Here is a 16,776-nt window from a genome sequence, read left to right as displayed (position 1 = left end):
TTGTGGAAAAGTAATAGGATTTAGAGAATTTATTCCTGGTTTAAACCCAAATATTGTGTGAAAAAGATGAACACATCCATATGGGTTGTTACAGATCAATAAAGTGGTTTTGGAAATTAGATTCAGTAGATTATTAGCCAAATTTGGCAGGTTCAAGATGTAGCTGTACGATGGAATTCCTAGTTCAGTCAAGTAAAAATTCCATGGTCGTTGTTGACAAAGCAAAGGAGGAATTAACCAAATGTTAAGGTCCAAAGCTATGGTCCCGTCTTGTGTCAGAATGGCCGAGCGGTCTAAGGCGCCAGACTCAAGGTTCAATACCTTCCACAGAAGTGAGGTTTCTGGTCTCCAGATGGAGGCGTGGGTTCAAATCCCACTTCTGACAAGTGTTTTCGGATCAGGCAGTAGTTCGCGCGAAATCGAGCGTGATGAATGTAAAAGCGCACTTTGAATGTGTCAAGCAATGGAAGGCATAAAATCTGCACTTTCATACATAGTTTCAGTTTATGAAAAATGTTGTGGAGAAGTAATAAGTATACATATTTTTTTTCTTAAGCCAAAATGTTTTGAGAAAAAAAATGAAAACATTAATTTGATTTCAAATAAAACAGTAAAATTGTTTCTGAACGCAAAATCAGTACTGATGCATTGTTAAAGGTTGCCGATTCTGGTTGCTAGTAGGAGGTGTGGGATGCGATCCTAGTTTGGTCAAGCAACAATTCCATGTTTCTTTCGTTAAGAGCAATGGAGAAATTGACAAATGTTAAAGTCTAAAGTGAAACACGGTCATTTTGCTGGAATGCCCGGACAGGCTAAAGGACCAGACGCAAGGTTGTCTATGCTCCCTAAATGGCAAAGTTGCTGGTCTCCACAGGGAGGTGTGGGTTCAAATCCCGCTTCTAACAAATGTTTTCAAGATGTAGGAGTATGATGGAATTGCTAGTTCAGTCAAGTAAAAATTCCATGGTCGTCGTTGACGAAGCAAAGGAGGAATTAACCAAATGTCAAGGTCCAAAGCTAAAGAGCTGTCTTGTGTCAGAATGGCCGAGCGGTCTAAGGCGCCAGACTCAAGGTTCAATACCTTCCCAAGAAGTGAGGTTTCTGGTCTCCAGATGGAGGCGTGGGTTCAAATCCCACTTCTGACAAGTGTTTTCGGATCAGGCAGTAGTTTGCGCGAAATCGAGCGTGATGAATGTAAAAGCGCACTTTGAATGTGTCAAGCAATGGAAGGCATAAAATCTGCACTTTCATACATAGTTTCAGTTTATGACAAATCTTGTGGAGAAGTAATAAGTATACATATTTTTTTTCTTTTCTTAAGCCAAAATGTTTTGAGAAAAAAAATGAAAACATTCATTTGATTTCAAATAAAACAGTAAAATTGTTTCTGAACGCAAAATCAGTACTGATGCATTGTTAAAGGTTGCCGATTCTGGTTGCTAGTAGGAGGTGTGGGATGCGATCCTAGTTTGGTCAAGCAACAATTCCATGTTTCTTTCTTCAAGAACAATGGAGAAATTGACAAATGTTAAAGTCTAAAGTGAAACACGGTCATTTTGCTGGACTGCCCGGACAGGCTAAATTACCAGATGCAAGGTTGTCTATGGTCTCTAAATGGCAAAGTTGCTGGTCTCCACAGGGAGGTGTGGGTTCAAATCTTACTCTTCTCTAGTCTTTGCAGATGAGGCAATAGTCCATGTGACATCGACTGAACGTCTTCGCGAAACGTTTGAGTGTATGCTTTGAATATGGGAAACAATGTGGGACGTGAAACCTGAACCCTGTAATCTTCACATTAATGATTAGGTTGAGCTCCTGGTCATGACACATGTTGTGGAAAAGTAATAGGATTTAGAGAATTTATTCCTGGTTTAAACACAAATATTGTGTGAAAAAGATGAACACATCCATATGGGTTGTTACAGATCAATAAAGTGGTTTTGGAAATTAGATTCAGTAGATTATTAGCCAAATTTGGCAGGTTCAAGATGTAGCTGTACGATGGAATTCCTAGTTCAGTCAAGTAAAAATTCCATGGTTGTTGTTGACAAAGCAAAGGAGGAATTAACCAAATGTCAAGGTCCAAAGCTAAGGTCCCGTCTTGTGTCAGAATGGCCGAGCGGTCTAAGGCGCCAGACTCAAGGTTTAATACCTTCCCATGAAGTGAGGTTTCTGGTCTCCAGATGGAGGCGTGGGTTCAAATCCCACTTCTGACAAGTGTTTTCGGATCAGGCAGTAGTTTGCGCGAAATTGAGCGTGATGAATGTAAAAGCGCGCTTTGAATGTGTCAAGCAATGGAAGGCATAAAATCTGCACTTTCATACATAGTTTCAGTTTATGAAAAATGTTGTGGAGAAGTAATAAGTATACATATTTTTTTTCTTTTCTTAAGCCAAAATGTTTTGAGAAGAAAATGAAAACATTCATTTGATTTCAAATAAAACAGTAAAATTGTTTCTGAACGCAAAATCAGTACTGATGCATTGTTAAAGGTTGCCGATTCTGGTTGCTAGTAGGAGGTGTGGGATGCGATCCTAGTTTGGTCAAGCAACAATTCCATGTTTCTTTCGTTAAGAGCAATGGAGAAATTGACAAATGTTAAAGTCTAAAGTGAAACACGGTCATTTTGCTGGAATGCCCGGACAGGCTAAAGGACCAGATGCAAGGTTGTCTATGCTCCCTAAATGGCAAAGTTGCTGGTCTCCACAGGGAGGTGTGGGTTCAAATCCCGCTTCTAACAAATGTTTTCAAGATGTAGGAGTATGATGGAATTGCTAGTTCAGTCAAGTAAAAATTCCATGGTCGTCGTTGACGAAGCAAAGGAGGAATTAACCAAATGTCAAGGTCCAAAGCTAAGGAGCTGTCTTGTGTCAGAATGGCTGAGCGGTCTAAGGCGCCAGACTCAAGGTTCAATACCTTCCCAAGAAGTGAGGTTTCTGGTCTCCAGATGGAGGCGTGGGTTCAAATCCCACTTCTGACAAGTGTTTTCGGATCAGGCAGTAGTTTGCGCAAAATCGAGCGTGATGAATGTAAAAGCGCACTTTGAATGTGTCAAGCAATGGAAGGCATAAAATCTGCACTTTCATACATAGTTTCAGTTTATGACAAATCTTGTGGAGAAGTAATAAGTATACATATTTTTTTTCTTTTCTTAAGCCAAAATGTTTTGAGAAAAAAAATGAAAACATTCATTTGATTTCAAATAAAACAGTAAAATTGTTTCTGAACGCAAAATCAGTACTGATGCATTGTTAAAGGTTGCCGATTCTGGTTGCTAGTAGGAGGTGTGGGATGCGATCCTAGTTTGGTCAAGCAACAATTCCATGTTTCTTTCTTCAAGAACAATGGAGAAATTGACAAATGTTAAAGTCTAAAGTGAAACACGGTCATTTTGCTGGACTGCCCGGACAGGCTAAATTACCAGATGCAAGGTTGTCTATGGTCTCTAAATGGCAAAGTTGCTGGTCTCCACAGGGAGGTGTGGGTTCAAATCTTACTCTTCTCTAGTCTTTGCAGATGAGGCAATAGTCCATGTGACATCGACTGAACGTCTTCGTGAAACGTTTGAGTGTATGCTTTGAATATGGGAAACAATGTGGGACGTGAAACCTGAACCCTGTAATCTTCACATTAATGATTAGGTTGAGCTCCTGGTCATGACACATGTTGTGGAAAAGTAATAGGATTTAGAGAATTTATTCCTGGTTTAAACCCAAATATTGTGTGAAAAAGATGAACACATCCATATGGGTTGTTACAGATCAATAAAGTGGTTTTGGAAATTAGATTCAGTAGATTATTAGCCAAATTTGGCAGGTTCAAGATGTAGCTGTAAGATGGAATTCCTAGTTCAGTCAAGTAAAAATTCCATGGTTTTTGCTGACAAAGCAAAGGAGGAATTAACCAAATGTCAAGGTCCAAAGCTAAGGTCCCGTCTCGTGTCAGAATGGCCGAGCGGTCTAAGGCGCCAGACTCAAGGTTCAATACCTTCCCAAGAAGTGAGGTTTCTGGTCTCCAGATGGAGGCGTGGGTTCAAATCCCACTTCTGACAAGTGTTTTCGGATCAGGCAGTAGTTTGCGCGAAATCGAGCGTGATGAATGTAAAAGCGCACTTTGAATGTGTCAAGCAATGGAAGGCATAAAATCTGCACTTTCATACATAGTTTCAGTTTATGACAAAATGTTGTGGAGAAGTAATAAGTATACATATTCTTTTTTCTTTTCTTAAGCCAAAATGTTTTGAGAAAAAAAATGAAAACATTCATTTGATTTCAAATAAAACAGTAAAATTGTTTCTGAACGCAAAATCAGTACTGATGCATTGTTAAAGGTTGCCGATTCTGGTTGCTAGTAGGAGGTGTGGGATGCGATCCTAGTTTGGTCAAGCAACAATTCCATGTTTCTTTCGTTAAGAGCAATGGAGAAATTGACAAATGTTAAAGTCTAAAGTGAAACACGGTCATTTTGCTGGAATGCCCGGACAGGCTAAAGGACCAGACGCAAGGTTGTCTATGCTCCCTAAATGGCAAAGTTGCTGGTCTCCACAGGGAGGTGTGGGTTCAAATCCCGCTTCTAACAAATGTTTTCAAGATGTAGGAGTATGATGGAATTGCTAGTTCAGTCAAGTAAAAATTCCATGGTCGTTGTTGACAAAGCAAAGGAGGAATTAACCAAATGTCAAGGTCCAAAGCTAAGGAGCTGTCTTGTGTCAGAATGGCCGAGCGGTCTAAGGCGCCAGACTCAAGGTTCAATACCTTCCCAAGAAGTGAGGTTTCTGGTCTCCAGATGGAGGCGTGGGTTCAAATCCCACTTCTGACAAGTGTTTTCGGATCAGGCAGTAGTTTGCGCGAAATCGAGCGTGATGAATGTAAAAGCGCACTTTGAATGTGTCAAGCAATGGAAGGCATAAAATCTGCACTTTCATACATAGTTTCAGTTTATGAAAAATGTTGTGGAGAAGTAATAAGTATACATATTCTTTTTTCTTTTCTTAAGCCAAAATGTTTTGAGAAAAAAAATGAAAACATTCATTTGATTTCAAATAAAACAGTAAAATTGTTTCTGAACGCAAAATCAGTACTGATGCATTGTTAAAGGTTGCCGATTCTGGTTGCTAGTAGGAGGTGTGGGATGCGATCCTAGTTTGGTCAAGCAACAATTCCATGTTTCTTTCGTTAAGAGCAATGGAGAAATTGACAAATGTTAAAGTCTAAAGTGAAACACGGTCATTTTGCTGGAATGCCCGGACAGGCTAAAGGACCAGACGCAAGGTTGTCTATGCTCCCTAAATGGCAAAGTTGCTGGTCTCCACAGGGAGGTGTGGGTTCAAATCCCGCTTCTAACAAATGTTTTCAAGATGTAGGAGTATGATGGAATTGCTAGTTCAGTCAAGTAAAAATTCCATGGTCGTTGTTGACAAAGCAAAGGAGGAATTAACCAAATGTCAAGGTCCAAAGCTAAAGAGCTGTCTTGTGTCAGAATGGCCGAGCGGTCTAAGGCGCCAGACTCAAGGTTCAATACCTTCCCAAGAAGTGAGGTTTCTGGTCTCCAGATGGAGGCGTGGGTTCAAATCCCACTTCTGACAAGTGTTTTCGGATCAGGCAGTAGTTTGCGCGAAATCGAGCGTGATGAATGTAAAAGCGCACTTTGAATGTGTCAAGCAATGGAAGGCATAAAATCTGCACTTTCATACATAGTTTCAGTTTATGACAAATGTTGTGGAGAAGTAATAAGTATACATATTTTTTTTCTTTTCTTAAGCCAAAATGTTTTGAGAAAAAAAATGAAAACATTCATTTGATTTCAAATAAAACAGTAAAATTGTTTCTGAACGCAAAATCAGTACTGATGCATTGTTAAAGGTTGCCGATTCTGGTTGCTAGTAGGAGGTGTGGGATGCGATCCTAGTTTGGTCAAGCAACAATTCCATGTTTCTTTCTTCAAGAACAATGGAGAAATTGACAAATGTTAAAGTCTAAAGTGAAACACGGTCATTTTGCTGGATTGCCCGGACAGGCTAAAGGACCAGATGCAAGGTTGTCTATGGTCTCTGAATGGCAAAGTTGCTGGTCTCCACAGGGAGGTGTGGGTTCAAATCTTACTCTTCTCTAGTCTTTGCAGATGAGGCAATAGTCCATGTGACATCGACTGAACGTCTTCGCGAAACGTTTGAGTGTATGCTTTGAATATGGGAAACAATGTGGGACGTGAAACCTGAACCCTGTAATCTTCACATTAATGATTAGGTTGAGCTCCTGGTCATGACACATGTTGTGGAAAAGTAATAGGATTTAGAGAATTTATTCCTGGTTTAAACACAAATATTGTGTGAAAAAGATGAACACATCCATATGGGTTGTTACAGATCAATAAAGTGGTTTTGGAAATTAGATTCAGTAGATTATTAGCCAAATTTGGCAGGTTCAAGATGTAGCTGTACGATGGAATTCCTAGTTCAGTCAAGTAAAAATTCCATGGTTGTTGTTGACAAAGCAAAGGAGGAATTAACCAAATGTCAAGGTCCAAAGCTAAGGTCCCATCTTGTGTCAGAATGGCTGAGCGGTCTAAGGCGCCAGACTCAAGGTTCAATACCTTCCCATGAAGTGAGGTTTCTGGTCTCCAGATGGAGGCGTGGGTTCAAATCCCACTTCGGACAAGTGTTTTCGGATCAGGCAGTAGTTTGCGCGAAATTGAGCGTGATGAATGTAAAAGCGCGCTTTGAATGTGTCAAGCAATGGAAGGCATAAAATCTGCACTTTCATACATAGTTTCAGTTTATGACAAATCTTGTGGAGAAGTAATAAGTATACATATTTTTTTTCTTTTCTTAAGCCAAAATGTTTTGAGAAGAAAATGAAAACATTCATTTGATTTCAAATAAAACAGTAAAATTGTTTCTGAACGCAAAATCAGTACTGATGCATTGTTAAAGGTTGCCGATTCTGGTTGCTAGTAGGAGGTGTGGGATGCGATCCTAGTTTGGTCAAGCAACAATTCCATGTTTCTTTCGTTAAGAGCAATGGAGAAATTGACAAATGTTAAAGTCTAAAGTGAAACACGGTCATTTTGCTGGAATGCCCGGACAGGCTAAAGGACCAGATGCAAGGTTGTCTATGCTCCCTAAATGGCAAAGTTGCTGGTCTCCACAGGGAGGTGTGGGTTCAAATCCCGCTTCTAACAAATGTTTTCAAGATGTAGGAGTATGATGGAATTGCTAGTTCAGTCAAGTAAAAATTCCATGGTCGTCGTTGACGAAGCAAAGGAGGAATTAACCAAATGTCAAGGTCCAAAGCTAAGGAGTTGTCTTGTGTCAGAATGGCCGAGCGGTCTAAGGCGCCAGACTCAAGGTTCAATACCTTCCCAAGAAGTGAGGTTTCTGGTCTCCAGATGGAGGCGTGGGTTCAAATCCCACTTCTGACAAGTGTTTTCGGATCAGGCAGTAGTTTGCGCGAAATCGAGCGTGATGAATGTAAAAGCGCACTTTGAATGTGTCAAGCAATGGAAGGCATAAAATCTGCACTTTCATACATAGTTTCAGTTTATGACAAATCTTGTGGAGAAGTAATAAGTATACATATTTTTTTTCTTTTCTTAAGCCAAAATGTTTTGAGAAAAAAAATGAAAACATTCATTTGATTTCAAATAAAACAGTAAAATTGTTTCTGAACGCAAAATCAGTACTGATGCATTGTTAAAGGTTGCCGATTCTGGTTGCTAGTAGGAGGTGTGGGATGCGATCCTAGTTTGGTCAAGCAACAATTCCATGTTTCTTTCTTCAAGAACAATGGAGAAATTGACAAATGTTAAAGTCTAAAGTGAAACACGGTCATTTTGCTGGACTGCCCGGACAGGCTAAATTACCAGATGCAAGGTTGTCTATGGTCTCTAAATGGCAAAGTTGCTGGTCTCCACAGGGAGGTGTGGGTTCAAATCTTACTCTTCTCTAGTCTTTGCAGATGAGGCAATAGTCCATGTGACATCGACTGAACGTCTTCGCGAAACGTTTGAGTGTATGCTTTGAATATGGGAAACAATGTGGGACGTGAAACCTGAACCCTGTAATCTTCACATTAATGATTAGGTTGAGCTCCTGGTCATGACACATGTTGTGGAAAAGTAATAGGATTTAGAGAATTTATTCCTGGTTTAAACACAAATATTGTGTGAAAAAGATGAACACATCCATATGGGTTGTTACAGATCAATAAAGTGGTTTTGGAAATTAGATTCAGTAGATTATTAGCCAAATTTGGCAGGTTCAAGATGTAGCTGTAAGATGGAATTCCTAGTTCAGTCAAGTAAAAATTCCATGGTTTTTGCTGACAAAGCAAAGGAGGAATTAACCAAATGTCAAGGTCCAAAGCTAAGGAGTTGTCTTGTGTCAGAATGGCCGAGCGGTCTAAGGCGCCAGACTCAAGGTTCAATACCTTCCCAAGAAGTGAGGTTTCTGGTCTCCAGATGGAGGCGTGGGTTCAAATCCCACTTCTGACAAGTGTTTTCGGATCAGGCAGTAGTTTGCGCGAAATCGAGCGTGATGAATGTAAAAGCGCACTTTGAATGTGTCAAGCAATGGAAGGCATAAAATCTGCACTTTCATACATAGTTTCAGTTTATGACAAATCTTGTGGAGAAGTAATAAGTATACATATTTTTTTTCTTTTCTTAAGCCAAAATGTTTTGAGAAAAAAAATGAAAACATTCATTTGATTTCAAATAAAACAGTAAAATTGTTTCTGAACGCAAAATCAGTACTGATGCATTGTTAAAGGTTGCCGATTCTGGTTGCTAGTAGGAGGTGTGGGATGCGATCCTAGTTTGGTCAAGCAACAATTCCATGTTTCTTTCTTCAAGAACAATGGAGAAATTGACAAATGTTAAAGTCTAAAGTGAAACACGGTCATTTTGCTGGACTGCCCGGACAGGCTAAAGGACCAGATGCAAGGTTGTCTATGGTCTCTGAATGGCAAAGTTGCTGGTCTCCACAGGGAGGTGTGGGTTCAAATCTTACTCTTCTCTAGTCTTTGCAGATGAGGCAATAGTCCATGTGACATCGACTGAACGTCTTCGCGAAACGTTTGAGTGTATGCTTTGAATATGGGAAACAATGTGGGACGTGAAACCTGAACCCTGTAATCTTCACATTAATGATTAGGTTGAGCTCCTGGTCATGACACATGTTGTGGAAAAGTAATAGGATTTAGAGAATTTATTCCTGGTTTAAACACAAATATTGTGTGAAAAAGATGAACACATCCATATGGGTTGTTACAGATCAATAAAGTGGTTTTGGAAATTAGATTCAGTAGATTATTAGCCAAATTTGGCAGGTTCAAGATGTAGCTGTACGATGGAATTCCTAGTTCAGTCAAGTAAAAATTCCATGGTCGTTGTTGACAAAGCAAAGGAGGAATTAACCAAATGTTCAGGTCCAAAGCTAAAGTCCCGTCTCGTGTCAGAATGGCCGAGCGGTCTAAGGCGCCAGACTCAAGGTTCAATACCTTCCCAAGAAGTGAGGTTTCTGGTCTCCAGATGGAGGCGTGGGTTCAAATCCCACTTCGGACAAGTGTTTTCGGATCAGGCAGTAGTTTGCGCGAAATTGAGCGTGATGAATGTAAAAGCGCGCTTTGAATGTGTCAAGCAATGGAAGGCATAAAATCTGCACTTTCATACATAGTTTCAGTTTATGAAAAATGTTGTGGAGAAGTAATAAGTATACATATTTTTTTTCTTTTCTTAAGCCAAAATGTTTTGAGAAGAAAAATGAAAACATTCATTTGATTTCAAATAAAACAGTAAAATTGTTTCTGAACGCAAAATCAGTACTGATGCATTGTTAAAGGTTGCCGATTCTGGTTGCTAGTAGGAGGTGTGGGATGCGATCCTAGTTTGGTCAAGCAACAATTCCATGTTTCTTTCGTTAAGAACAATGGAGAAATTGACAAATGTTAAAGTCTAAAGTGAAACACGGTCATTTTGCTGGAATGCCCGGACAGGCTAAAGGACCAGATGCAAGGTTGTCTATGCTCCCTAAATGGCAAAGTTGCTGGTCTCCACAGGGAGGTGTGGGTTCAAATCCCGCTTCTAACAAATGTTTTCAAGATGTAGGAGTATGATGGAATTGCTAGTTCAGTCAAGTAAAAATTCCATGGTCGTCGTTGACGAAGCAAAGGAGGAATTAACCAAATGTCAAGGTCCAAAGCTAAGGAGTTGTCTCGTGTCAGAATGGCCGAGCGGTCTAAGGCACCAGACTCAAGGTTCAATACCTTCCCAAGAAGTGAGGTTTCTGGTCTCCAGATGGAGGCGTGGGTTCAAATCCCACTTCTGACAAGTGTTTTCGGATCAGGCAGTAGTTTGCGCGAAATCGAGCGTGATGAATGTAAAAGCGCACTTTGAATGTGTCAAGCAATGGAAGGCATAAAATCTGCACTTTCATACATAGTTTCAGTTTATGACAAATCTTGTGGAGAAGTAATAAGTATACATATTTTTTTTCTTTTCTTAAGCCAAAATGTTTTGAGAAAAAAAATGAAAACATTCATTTGATTTCAAATAAAACAGTAAAATTGTTTCTGAACGCAAAATCAGTACTGATGCATTGTTAAAGGTTGCCGATTCTGGTTGCTAGTAGGAGGTGTGGGATGCGATCCTAGTTTGGTCAAGCAACAATTCCATGTTTCTTTCTTCAAGAACAATGGAGAAATTGACAAATGTTAAAGTCTAAAGTGAAACACGGTCATTTTGCTGGACTGCCCGGACAGGCTAAATTACCAGATGCAAGGTTGTCTATGGTCTCTAAATGGCAAAGTTGCTGGTCTCCACAGGGAGGTGTGGGTTCAAATCTTACTCTTCTCTAGTCTTTGCAGATGAGGCAATAGTCCATGTGACATCGACTGAACGTCTTCGCGAAACGTTTGAGTGTATGCTTTGAATATGGGAAACAATGTGGGACGTGAAACCTGAACCCTGTAATCTTCACATTAATGATTAGGTTGAGCTCCTGGTCATGACACATGTTGTGGAAAAGTAATAGGATTTAGAGAATTTATTCCTGGTTTAAACACAAATATTGTGTGAAAAAGATGAACACATCCATATGGGTTGTTACAGATCAATAAAGTGGTTTTGGAAATTAGATTCAGTAGATTATTAGCCAAATTTGGCAGGTTCAAGATGTAGCTGTAAGATGGAATTCCTAGTTCAGTCAAGTAAAAATTCCATGGTTTTTGCTGACAAAGCAAAGGAGGAATTAACCAAATGTTCAGGTCCAAAGCTAAAGTCCCGTCTCGTGTCAGAATGGCCGAGCGGTCTAAGGCACCAGACTCAAGGTTCAATACCTTCCCAAGAAGTGAGGTTTCTGGTCTCCAGATGGAGGCGTGGGTTTAAATCCCACTTCTGACAAGTGTTTTCGGATCAGGCAGTAGTTTGCGCGAAATCGAGCGTGATGAATGTAAAAGCGCACTTTGAATGTGTCAAGCAATGGAAGGCATAAAATCTGCACTTTCATACATAGTTTCAGTTTATGAAAAATGTTGTGGAGAAGTAATAAGTATACATATTCTTTTTTCTTTTCTTAAGCCAAAATGTTTTGAGAAAAAAAATGAAAACATTCATTTGATTTCAAATAAAACAGTAAAATTGTTTCTGAACGCAAAATCAGTACTGATGCATTGTTAAAGGTTGCCGATTCTGGTTGCTAGTAGGAGGTGTGGGATGCGATCCTAGTTTGGTCAAGCAACAATTCCATGTTTCTTTCTTCAAGAACAATGGAGAAATTGACAAATGTTAAAGTCTAAAGTGAAACACGGTCATTTTGCTGGACTGCCCGGACAGGCTAAAGGACCAGATGCAAGGTTGTCTATGGTCTCTGAATGGCAAAGTTGCTGGTTTCCACAGGGAGGTGTGGGTTCAAATCTTACTCTTCTCTAGTCTTTGCAGATGAGGCAATAGTCCATGTGACATCGACTGAACGTCTTCGCGAAACGTTTGAGTGTATGCTTTGAATATGGGAAACAATGTGGGACGTGAAACCTGAACCCTGTAATCTTCACATTAATGATTAGGTTGAGCTCCTGGTCATGACACATGTTGTGGAAAAGTAATAGGATTTAGAGAATTTATTCCTGGTTTAAACCCAAATATTGTGTGAAAAAGATGAACACATCCATATGGGTTGTTACAGATCAATAAAGTGGTTTTGGAAATTAGATTCAGTAGATTATTAGCCAAATTTGGCAGGTTCAAGATGTAGCTGTACGATGGAATTCCTAGTTCAGTCAAGTAAAAATTCCATGGTTGTTGTTGACAAAGCAAAGGAGGAATTAACCAAATGTCAAGGTCCAAAGCTAAGGTCCCGTCTTGTGTCAGAATGGCCGAGCGGTCTAAGGCGCCAGACTCAAGGTTCAATACCTTCCCAAGAAGTGAGGTTTCTGGTCTCCAGATGGAGGCGTGGGTTCAAATCCCACTTCTGACAAGTGTTTTCGGATCAGGCAGTAGTTTGCGCGAAGTCGAGCGTCATGAATGTAAAAGCGCACTTTGAATGTGTCAAGCAATGGAAGGCATAAAATCTGCACTTTCATACATAGTTTCAGTTTATGACAAATGTTGTGGAGAAGTAATAAGTATACATATTTTTTTTCTTAAGCCAAAATGTTTTGAGAAAAAAAATGAAAACATTCATTTGATTTCAAATAAAACAGTAAAATTGTTTCTGAACGCAAAATCAGTACTGATGCATTGTTAAAGGTTGCCGATTCTGGTTGCTAGTAGGAGGTGTGGGATGCGATCCTAGTTTGGTCAAGCAACAATTCCATGTTTCTTTCTTCAAGAACAATGGAGAAATTGACAAATGTTAAAGTCTAAAGTGAAACACGGTCATTTTGCTGGACTGCCCGGACAGGCTAAAGGACCAGATGCAAGGTTGTCTATGGTCTCTGAATGGCAAAGTTGCTGGTCTCCACAGGGAGGTGTGGGTTCAAATCTTACTCTTCTCTAGTCTTTGCAGATGAGGCAATAGTCCATGTGACATCGACTGAACGTCTTCGCGAAACGTTTGAGTGTATGCTTTGAATATGGGAAACAATGTGGGACGTGAAACCTGAACCCTGTAATCTTCACATTAATGATTAGGTTGAGCTCCTGGTCATGACACATGTTGTGGAAAAGTAATAGGATTTAGAGAATTTATTCCTGGTTTAAACCCAAATATTGTGTGAAAAAGATGAACACATCCATATGGGTTGTTACAGATCAATAAAGTGGTTTTGGAAATTAGATTCAGTAGATTATTAGCCAAATTTGGCAGGTTCAAGATGTAGCTGTACGATGGAATTCCTAGTTCAGTCAAGTAAAAATTCCATGGTTGTTGTTGACAAAGCAAAGGAGGAATTAACCAAATGTCAAGGTCCAAAGCTAAGGTCCCGTCTTGTGTCAGAATGGCCGAGCGGTCTAAGGCGCCAGACTCAAGGTTCAATACCTTCCCAAGAAGTGAGGTTTCTGGTCTCCAGATGGAGGCGTGGGTTCAAATCCCACTTCTGACAAGTGTTTTCGGATCAGGCAGTAGTTTGCGCGAAATCGAGCGTGATGAATGTAAAAGCGCACTTTGAATGTGTCAAGCAATGGAAGGCATAAAATCTGCACTTTCATACATAGTTTCAGTTTATGAAAAATGTTGTGGAGAAGTAATAAGTATACATATTTTTTTCTTTTCTTAAGCCAAAATGTTTTGAGAAAAAAAATGAAAACATTCATTTGATTTCAAATAAAACAGTAAAATTGTTTCTGAACGCAAAATCAGTACTGATGCATTGTTAAAGGTTGCCGATTCTGGTTGCTAGTAGGAGGTGTGGGATGCGATCCTAGTTTGGTCAAGCAACAATTCCATGTTTCTTTCTTCAAGAGCAATGGAGAAATTGACAAATGTTAAAGTCTAAAGTGAAACACGGTCATTTTGCTGGAATGCCCGGACAGGCTAAAGGACCAGATGCAAGGTTGTCTATGCTCCCTAAATGGCAAAGTTGCTGGTCTCCACAGGGAGGTGTGGGTTCAAATCCCGCTTCTAACAAATGTTTTCAAGATGTAGGAGTATGATGGAATTGCTAGTTCAGTCAAGTAAAAATTCCATGGTCGTTGTTGACAAAGCAAAGGAGGAATTAACCAAATGTCAAGGTCCAAAGCTAAGGAGCTGTCTTGTGTCAGAATGGCCGAGCGGTCTAAGGCGCCAGACTCAAGGTTCAATACCTTCCCAAGAAGTGAGGTTTCTGGTCTCCAGATGGAGGCGTGGGTTCAAATCCCACTTCTGACAAGTGTTTTCGGATCAGGCAGTAGTTTGCGCGAAATCGAGCGTGATGAATGTAAAAGCGCACTTTGAATGTGTCAAGCAATGGAAGGCATAAAATCTGCACTTTCATACATAGTTTCAGTTTATGACAAATGTTGTGGAGAAGTAATAAGTATACATATTTTTTTTCTTTTCTTAAGCCAAAATGTTTTGAGAAAAAAAATGAAAACATTCATTTGATTTCAAATAAAACAGTAAAATTGTTTCTGAACGCAAAATCAGTACTGATGCATTGTTAAAGGTTGCCGATTCTGGTTGCTAGTAGGAGGTGTGGGATGCGATCCTAGTTTGGTCAAGCAACAATTCCATGTTTCTTTCTTCAAGAACAATGGAGAAATTGACAAATGTTAAAGTCTAAAGTGAAACACGGTCATTTTGCTGGACTGCCCGGACAGGCTAAAGGACCAGATGCAAGGTTGTCTATGGTCTCTAAATGGCAAAGTTGCTGGTCTCCACAGGGAGGTGTGGGTTCAAATCTTACTCTTCTCTAGTCTTTGCAGATGAGGCAATAGTCCATGTGACATCGACTGAACGTCTTCGCGAAACGTTTGAGTGTATGCTTTGAATATGGGAAACAATGTGGGACGTGAAACCTGAACCCTGTAATCTTCACATTAATGATTAGGTTGAGCTCCTGGTCATGACACATGTTGTGGAAAAGTAATAGGATTTAGAGAATTTATTCCTGGTTTAAACCCAAATATTGTGTGAAAAAGATGAACACATCCATATGGGTTGTTACAGATCAATAAAGTGGTTTTGGAAATTAGATTCAGTAGATTATTAGCCAAATTTGGCAGGTTCAAGATGTAGCTGTACGATGGAATTCCTAGTTCAGTCAAGTAAAAATTCCATGGTTGTTGTTGACAAAGCAAAGGAGGAATTAACCAAATGTTCAGGTCCAAAGCTAAGGTCCCGTCTCGTGTCAGAATGGCCGAGCGGTCTAAGGCGCCAGACTCAAGGTTCAATACCTTCCCAAGAAGTGAGGTTTCTGGTCTCCAGATGGAGGCGTGGGTTCAAATCCCACTTCTGACAAGTGTTTTCGGATCAGGCAGTAGTTTGCGCGAAATCGAGCGTGATGAATGTAAAAGCGCACTTTGAATGTGTCAAGCAATGGAAGGCATAAAATCTGCACTTTCATACATAGTTTCAGTTTATGACAAATCTTGTGGAGAAGTAATAAGTATACATATTTTTTTTCTTTTCTTAAGCCAAAATGTTTTGAGAAAAAAAATGAAAACATTCATTTGATTTCAAATAAAACAGTAAAATTGTTTCTGAACGCAAAATCAGTACTGATGCATTGTTAAAGGTTGCCGATTCTGGTTGCTAGTAGGAGGTGTGGGATGCGATCCTAGTTTGGTCAAGCAACAATTCCATGTTTCTTTCTTCAAGAACAATGGAGAAATTGACAAATGTTAAAGTCTAAAGTGAAACACGGTCATTTTGCTGGAATGCCCGGACAGGCTAAAGGACCAGATGCAAGGTTGTCTATGCTCCCTAAATGGCAAAGTTGCTGGTCTCCACAGGGAGGTGTGGGTTCAAATCTTACTCTTCTCTAGTCTTTGCAGATGAGGCAATAGTCCATGTGACATCGACTGAACGTCTTCGCGAAACGTTTGAGTGTATGCTTTGAATATGGGAAACAATGTGGGACGTGAAACCTGAACCCTGTAATCTTCACATTAATGATTAGGTTGAGCTCCTGGTCATGACACATGTTGTGGAAAAGTAATAGGATTTAGAGAATTTATTCCTGGTTTAAACCCAAATATTGTGTGAAAAAGATGAACACATCCATATGGGTTGTTACAGATCAATAAAGTGGTTTTGGAAATTAGATTCAGTAGATTATTAGCCAAATTTGGCAGGTTCAAGATGTAGCTGTACGATGGAATTCCTAGTTCAGTCAAGTAAAAATTCCATGGTTGTTGTTGACAAAGCAAAGGAGGAATTAACCAAATGTCAAGGTCCAAAGCTAAGGTCCCGTCTTGTGTCAGAATGGCCGAGCGGTCTAAGGCGCCAGACTCAAGGTTTAATACCTTCCCATGAAGTGAGGTTTCTGGTCTCCAGATGGAGGCGTGGGTTCAAATCCCACTTCTGACAAGTGTTTTCGGATCAGGCAGTAGTTTGCGCGAAATTGAGCGTGATGAATGTAAAAGCGCGCTTTGAATGTGTCAAGCAATGGAAGGCATAAAATCTGCACTTTCATACATAGTTTCAGTTTATGAAAAATGTTGTGGAGAAGTAATAAGTATACATATTCTTTTTTCTTTTCTTAAGCCAAAATGTTTTGAGAAAAAAAATGAAAACATTCATTTGATTTCAAATAAAACAGTAAAATTGTTTCTGAACGCAAAATCAGTACTGATGCATTGTTAAAGGTTGCCGATTCTGGTTGCTAGTAGGAGGTGTGGGATGCGATCCTAGTTTGGTCAAGC

The 16,776-nt window shown here is 39.8% G+C and overlaps 18 non-coding genes across 18 annotated transcripts; all 18 read left to right on the top strand.

Annotated features, from left to right (window-relative positions):
- Positions 1–274: 274 nt before the first annotated feature.
- Positions 275–385, top strand: trnal-caa. The gene is made up of 2 exons: positions 275–312; positions 340–385. It is a non-coding gene; the product is annotated as a tRNA-Leu (tRNA).
- A 649-nt stretch (positions 386–1,034) lies between these two features.
- trnal-caa lies at positions 1,035–1,145 on the top strand. Its single transcript has 2 exons — positions 1,035–1,072; positions 1,100–1,145. It is a non-coding gene; the product is annotated as a tRNA-Leu (tRNA).
- Positions 1,146–2,105: 960 nt separating this feature from the next.
- On the top strand, positions 2,106–2,216 carry trnal-caa. Its single transcript has 2 exons — positions 2,106–2,143; positions 2,171–2,216. It is a non-coding gene; the product is annotated as a tRNA-Leu (tRNA).
- Positions 2,217–2,869: 653 nt separating this feature from the next.
- trnal-caa lies at positions 2,870–2,980 on the top strand. The gene is made up of 2 exons: positions 2,870–2,907; positions 2,935–2,980. It is a non-coding gene; the product is annotated as a tRNA-Leu (tRNA).
- A 960-nt stretch (positions 2,981–3,940) lies between these two features.
- trnal-caa lies at positions 3,941–4,051 on the top strand. Its single transcript has 2 exons — positions 3,941–3,978; positions 4,006–4,051. It is a non-coding gene; the product is annotated as a tRNA-Leu (tRNA).
- Positions 4,052–4,707: 656 nt separating this feature from the next.
- trnal-caa lies at positions 4,708–4,818 on the top strand. Its single transcript has 2 exons — positions 4,708–4,745; positions 4,773–4,818. It is a non-coding gene; the product is annotated as a tRNA-Leu (tRNA).
- Positions 4,819–5,473: 655 nt separating this feature from the next.
- On the top strand, positions 5,474–5,584 carry trnal-caa. Its single transcript has 2 exons — positions 5,474–5,511; positions 5,539–5,584. It is a non-coding gene; the product is annotated as a tRNA-Leu (tRNA).
- A 960-nt stretch (positions 5,585–6,544) lies between these two features.
- On the top strand, positions 6,545–6,655 carry trnal-caa. Its single transcript has 2 exons — positions 6,545–6,582; positions 6,610–6,655. It is a non-coding gene; the product is annotated as a tRNA-Leu (tRNA).
- Positions 6,656–7,308: 653 nt separating this feature from the next.
- On the top strand, positions 7,309–7,419 carry trnal-caa. Its single transcript has 2 exons — positions 7,309–7,346; positions 7,374–7,419. It is a non-coding gene; the product is annotated as a tRNA-Leu (tRNA).
- Positions 7,420–8,379: 960 nt separating this feature from the next.
- On the top strand, positions 8,380–8,490 carry trnal-caa. Its single transcript has 2 exons — positions 8,380–8,417; positions 8,445–8,490. It is a non-coding gene; the product is annotated as a tRNA-Leu (tRNA).
- Positions 8,491–9,450: 960 nt separating this feature from the next.
- trnal-caa lies at positions 9,451–9,561 on the top strand. Its single transcript has 2 exons — positions 9,451–9,488; positions 9,516–9,561. It is a non-coding gene; the product is annotated as a tRNA-Leu (tRNA).
- A 654-nt stretch (positions 9,562–10,215) lies between these two features.
- trnal-caa lies at positions 10,216–10,326 on the top strand. Its single transcript has 2 exons — positions 10,216–10,253; positions 10,281–10,326. It is a non-coding gene; the product is annotated as a tRNA-Leu (tRNA).
- A 960-nt stretch (positions 10,327–11,286) lies between these two features.
- Positions 11,287–11,397, top strand: trnal-caa. The gene is made up of 2 exons: positions 11,287–11,324; positions 11,352–11,397. It is a non-coding gene; the product is annotated as a tRNA-Leu (tRNA).
- Positions 11,398–12,358: 961 nt separating this feature from the next.
- On the top strand, positions 12,359–12,469 carry trnal-caa. The gene is made up of 2 exons: positions 12,359–12,396; positions 12,424–12,469. It is a non-coding gene; the product is annotated as a tRNA-Leu (tRNA).
- A 955-nt stretch (positions 12,470–13,424) lies between these two features.
- Positions 13,425–13,535, top strand: trnal-caa. The gene is made up of 2 exons: positions 13,425–13,462; positions 13,490–13,535. It is a non-coding gene; the product is annotated as a tRNA-Leu (tRNA).
- A 653-nt stretch (positions 13,536–14,188) lies between these two features.
- On the top strand, positions 14,189–14,299 carry trnal-caa. Its single transcript has 2 exons — positions 14,189–14,226; positions 14,254–14,299. It is a non-coding gene; the product is annotated as a tRNA-Leu (tRNA).
- A 960-nt stretch (positions 14,300–15,259) lies between these two features.
- Positions 15,260–15,370, top strand: trnal-caa. Its single transcript has 2 exons — positions 15,260–15,297; positions 15,325–15,370. It is a non-coding gene; the product is annotated as a tRNA-Leu (tRNA).
- A 960-nt stretch (positions 15,371–16,330) lies between these two features.
- Positions 16,331–16,441, top strand: trnal-caa. The gene is made up of 2 exons: positions 16,331–16,368; positions 16,396–16,441. It is a non-coding gene; the product is annotated as a tRNA-Leu (tRNA).
- The last annotated feature ends 335 nt before the right edge of the window (positions 16,442–16,776 follow it).

Source organism: Colossoma macropomum, unplaced genomic scaffold (genome assembly GCF_904425465.1).
Source record: "Colossoma macropomum unplaced genomic scaffold, Colossoma_macropomum, whole genome shotgun sequence".
NCBI classification, from domain to species: Eukaryota; Metazoa; Chordata; class Actinopteri; order Characiformes; family Serrasalmidae; genus Colossoma; species Colossoma macropomum.
This window is presented reverse-complemented; position numbering and strand designations above follow the sequence as displayed.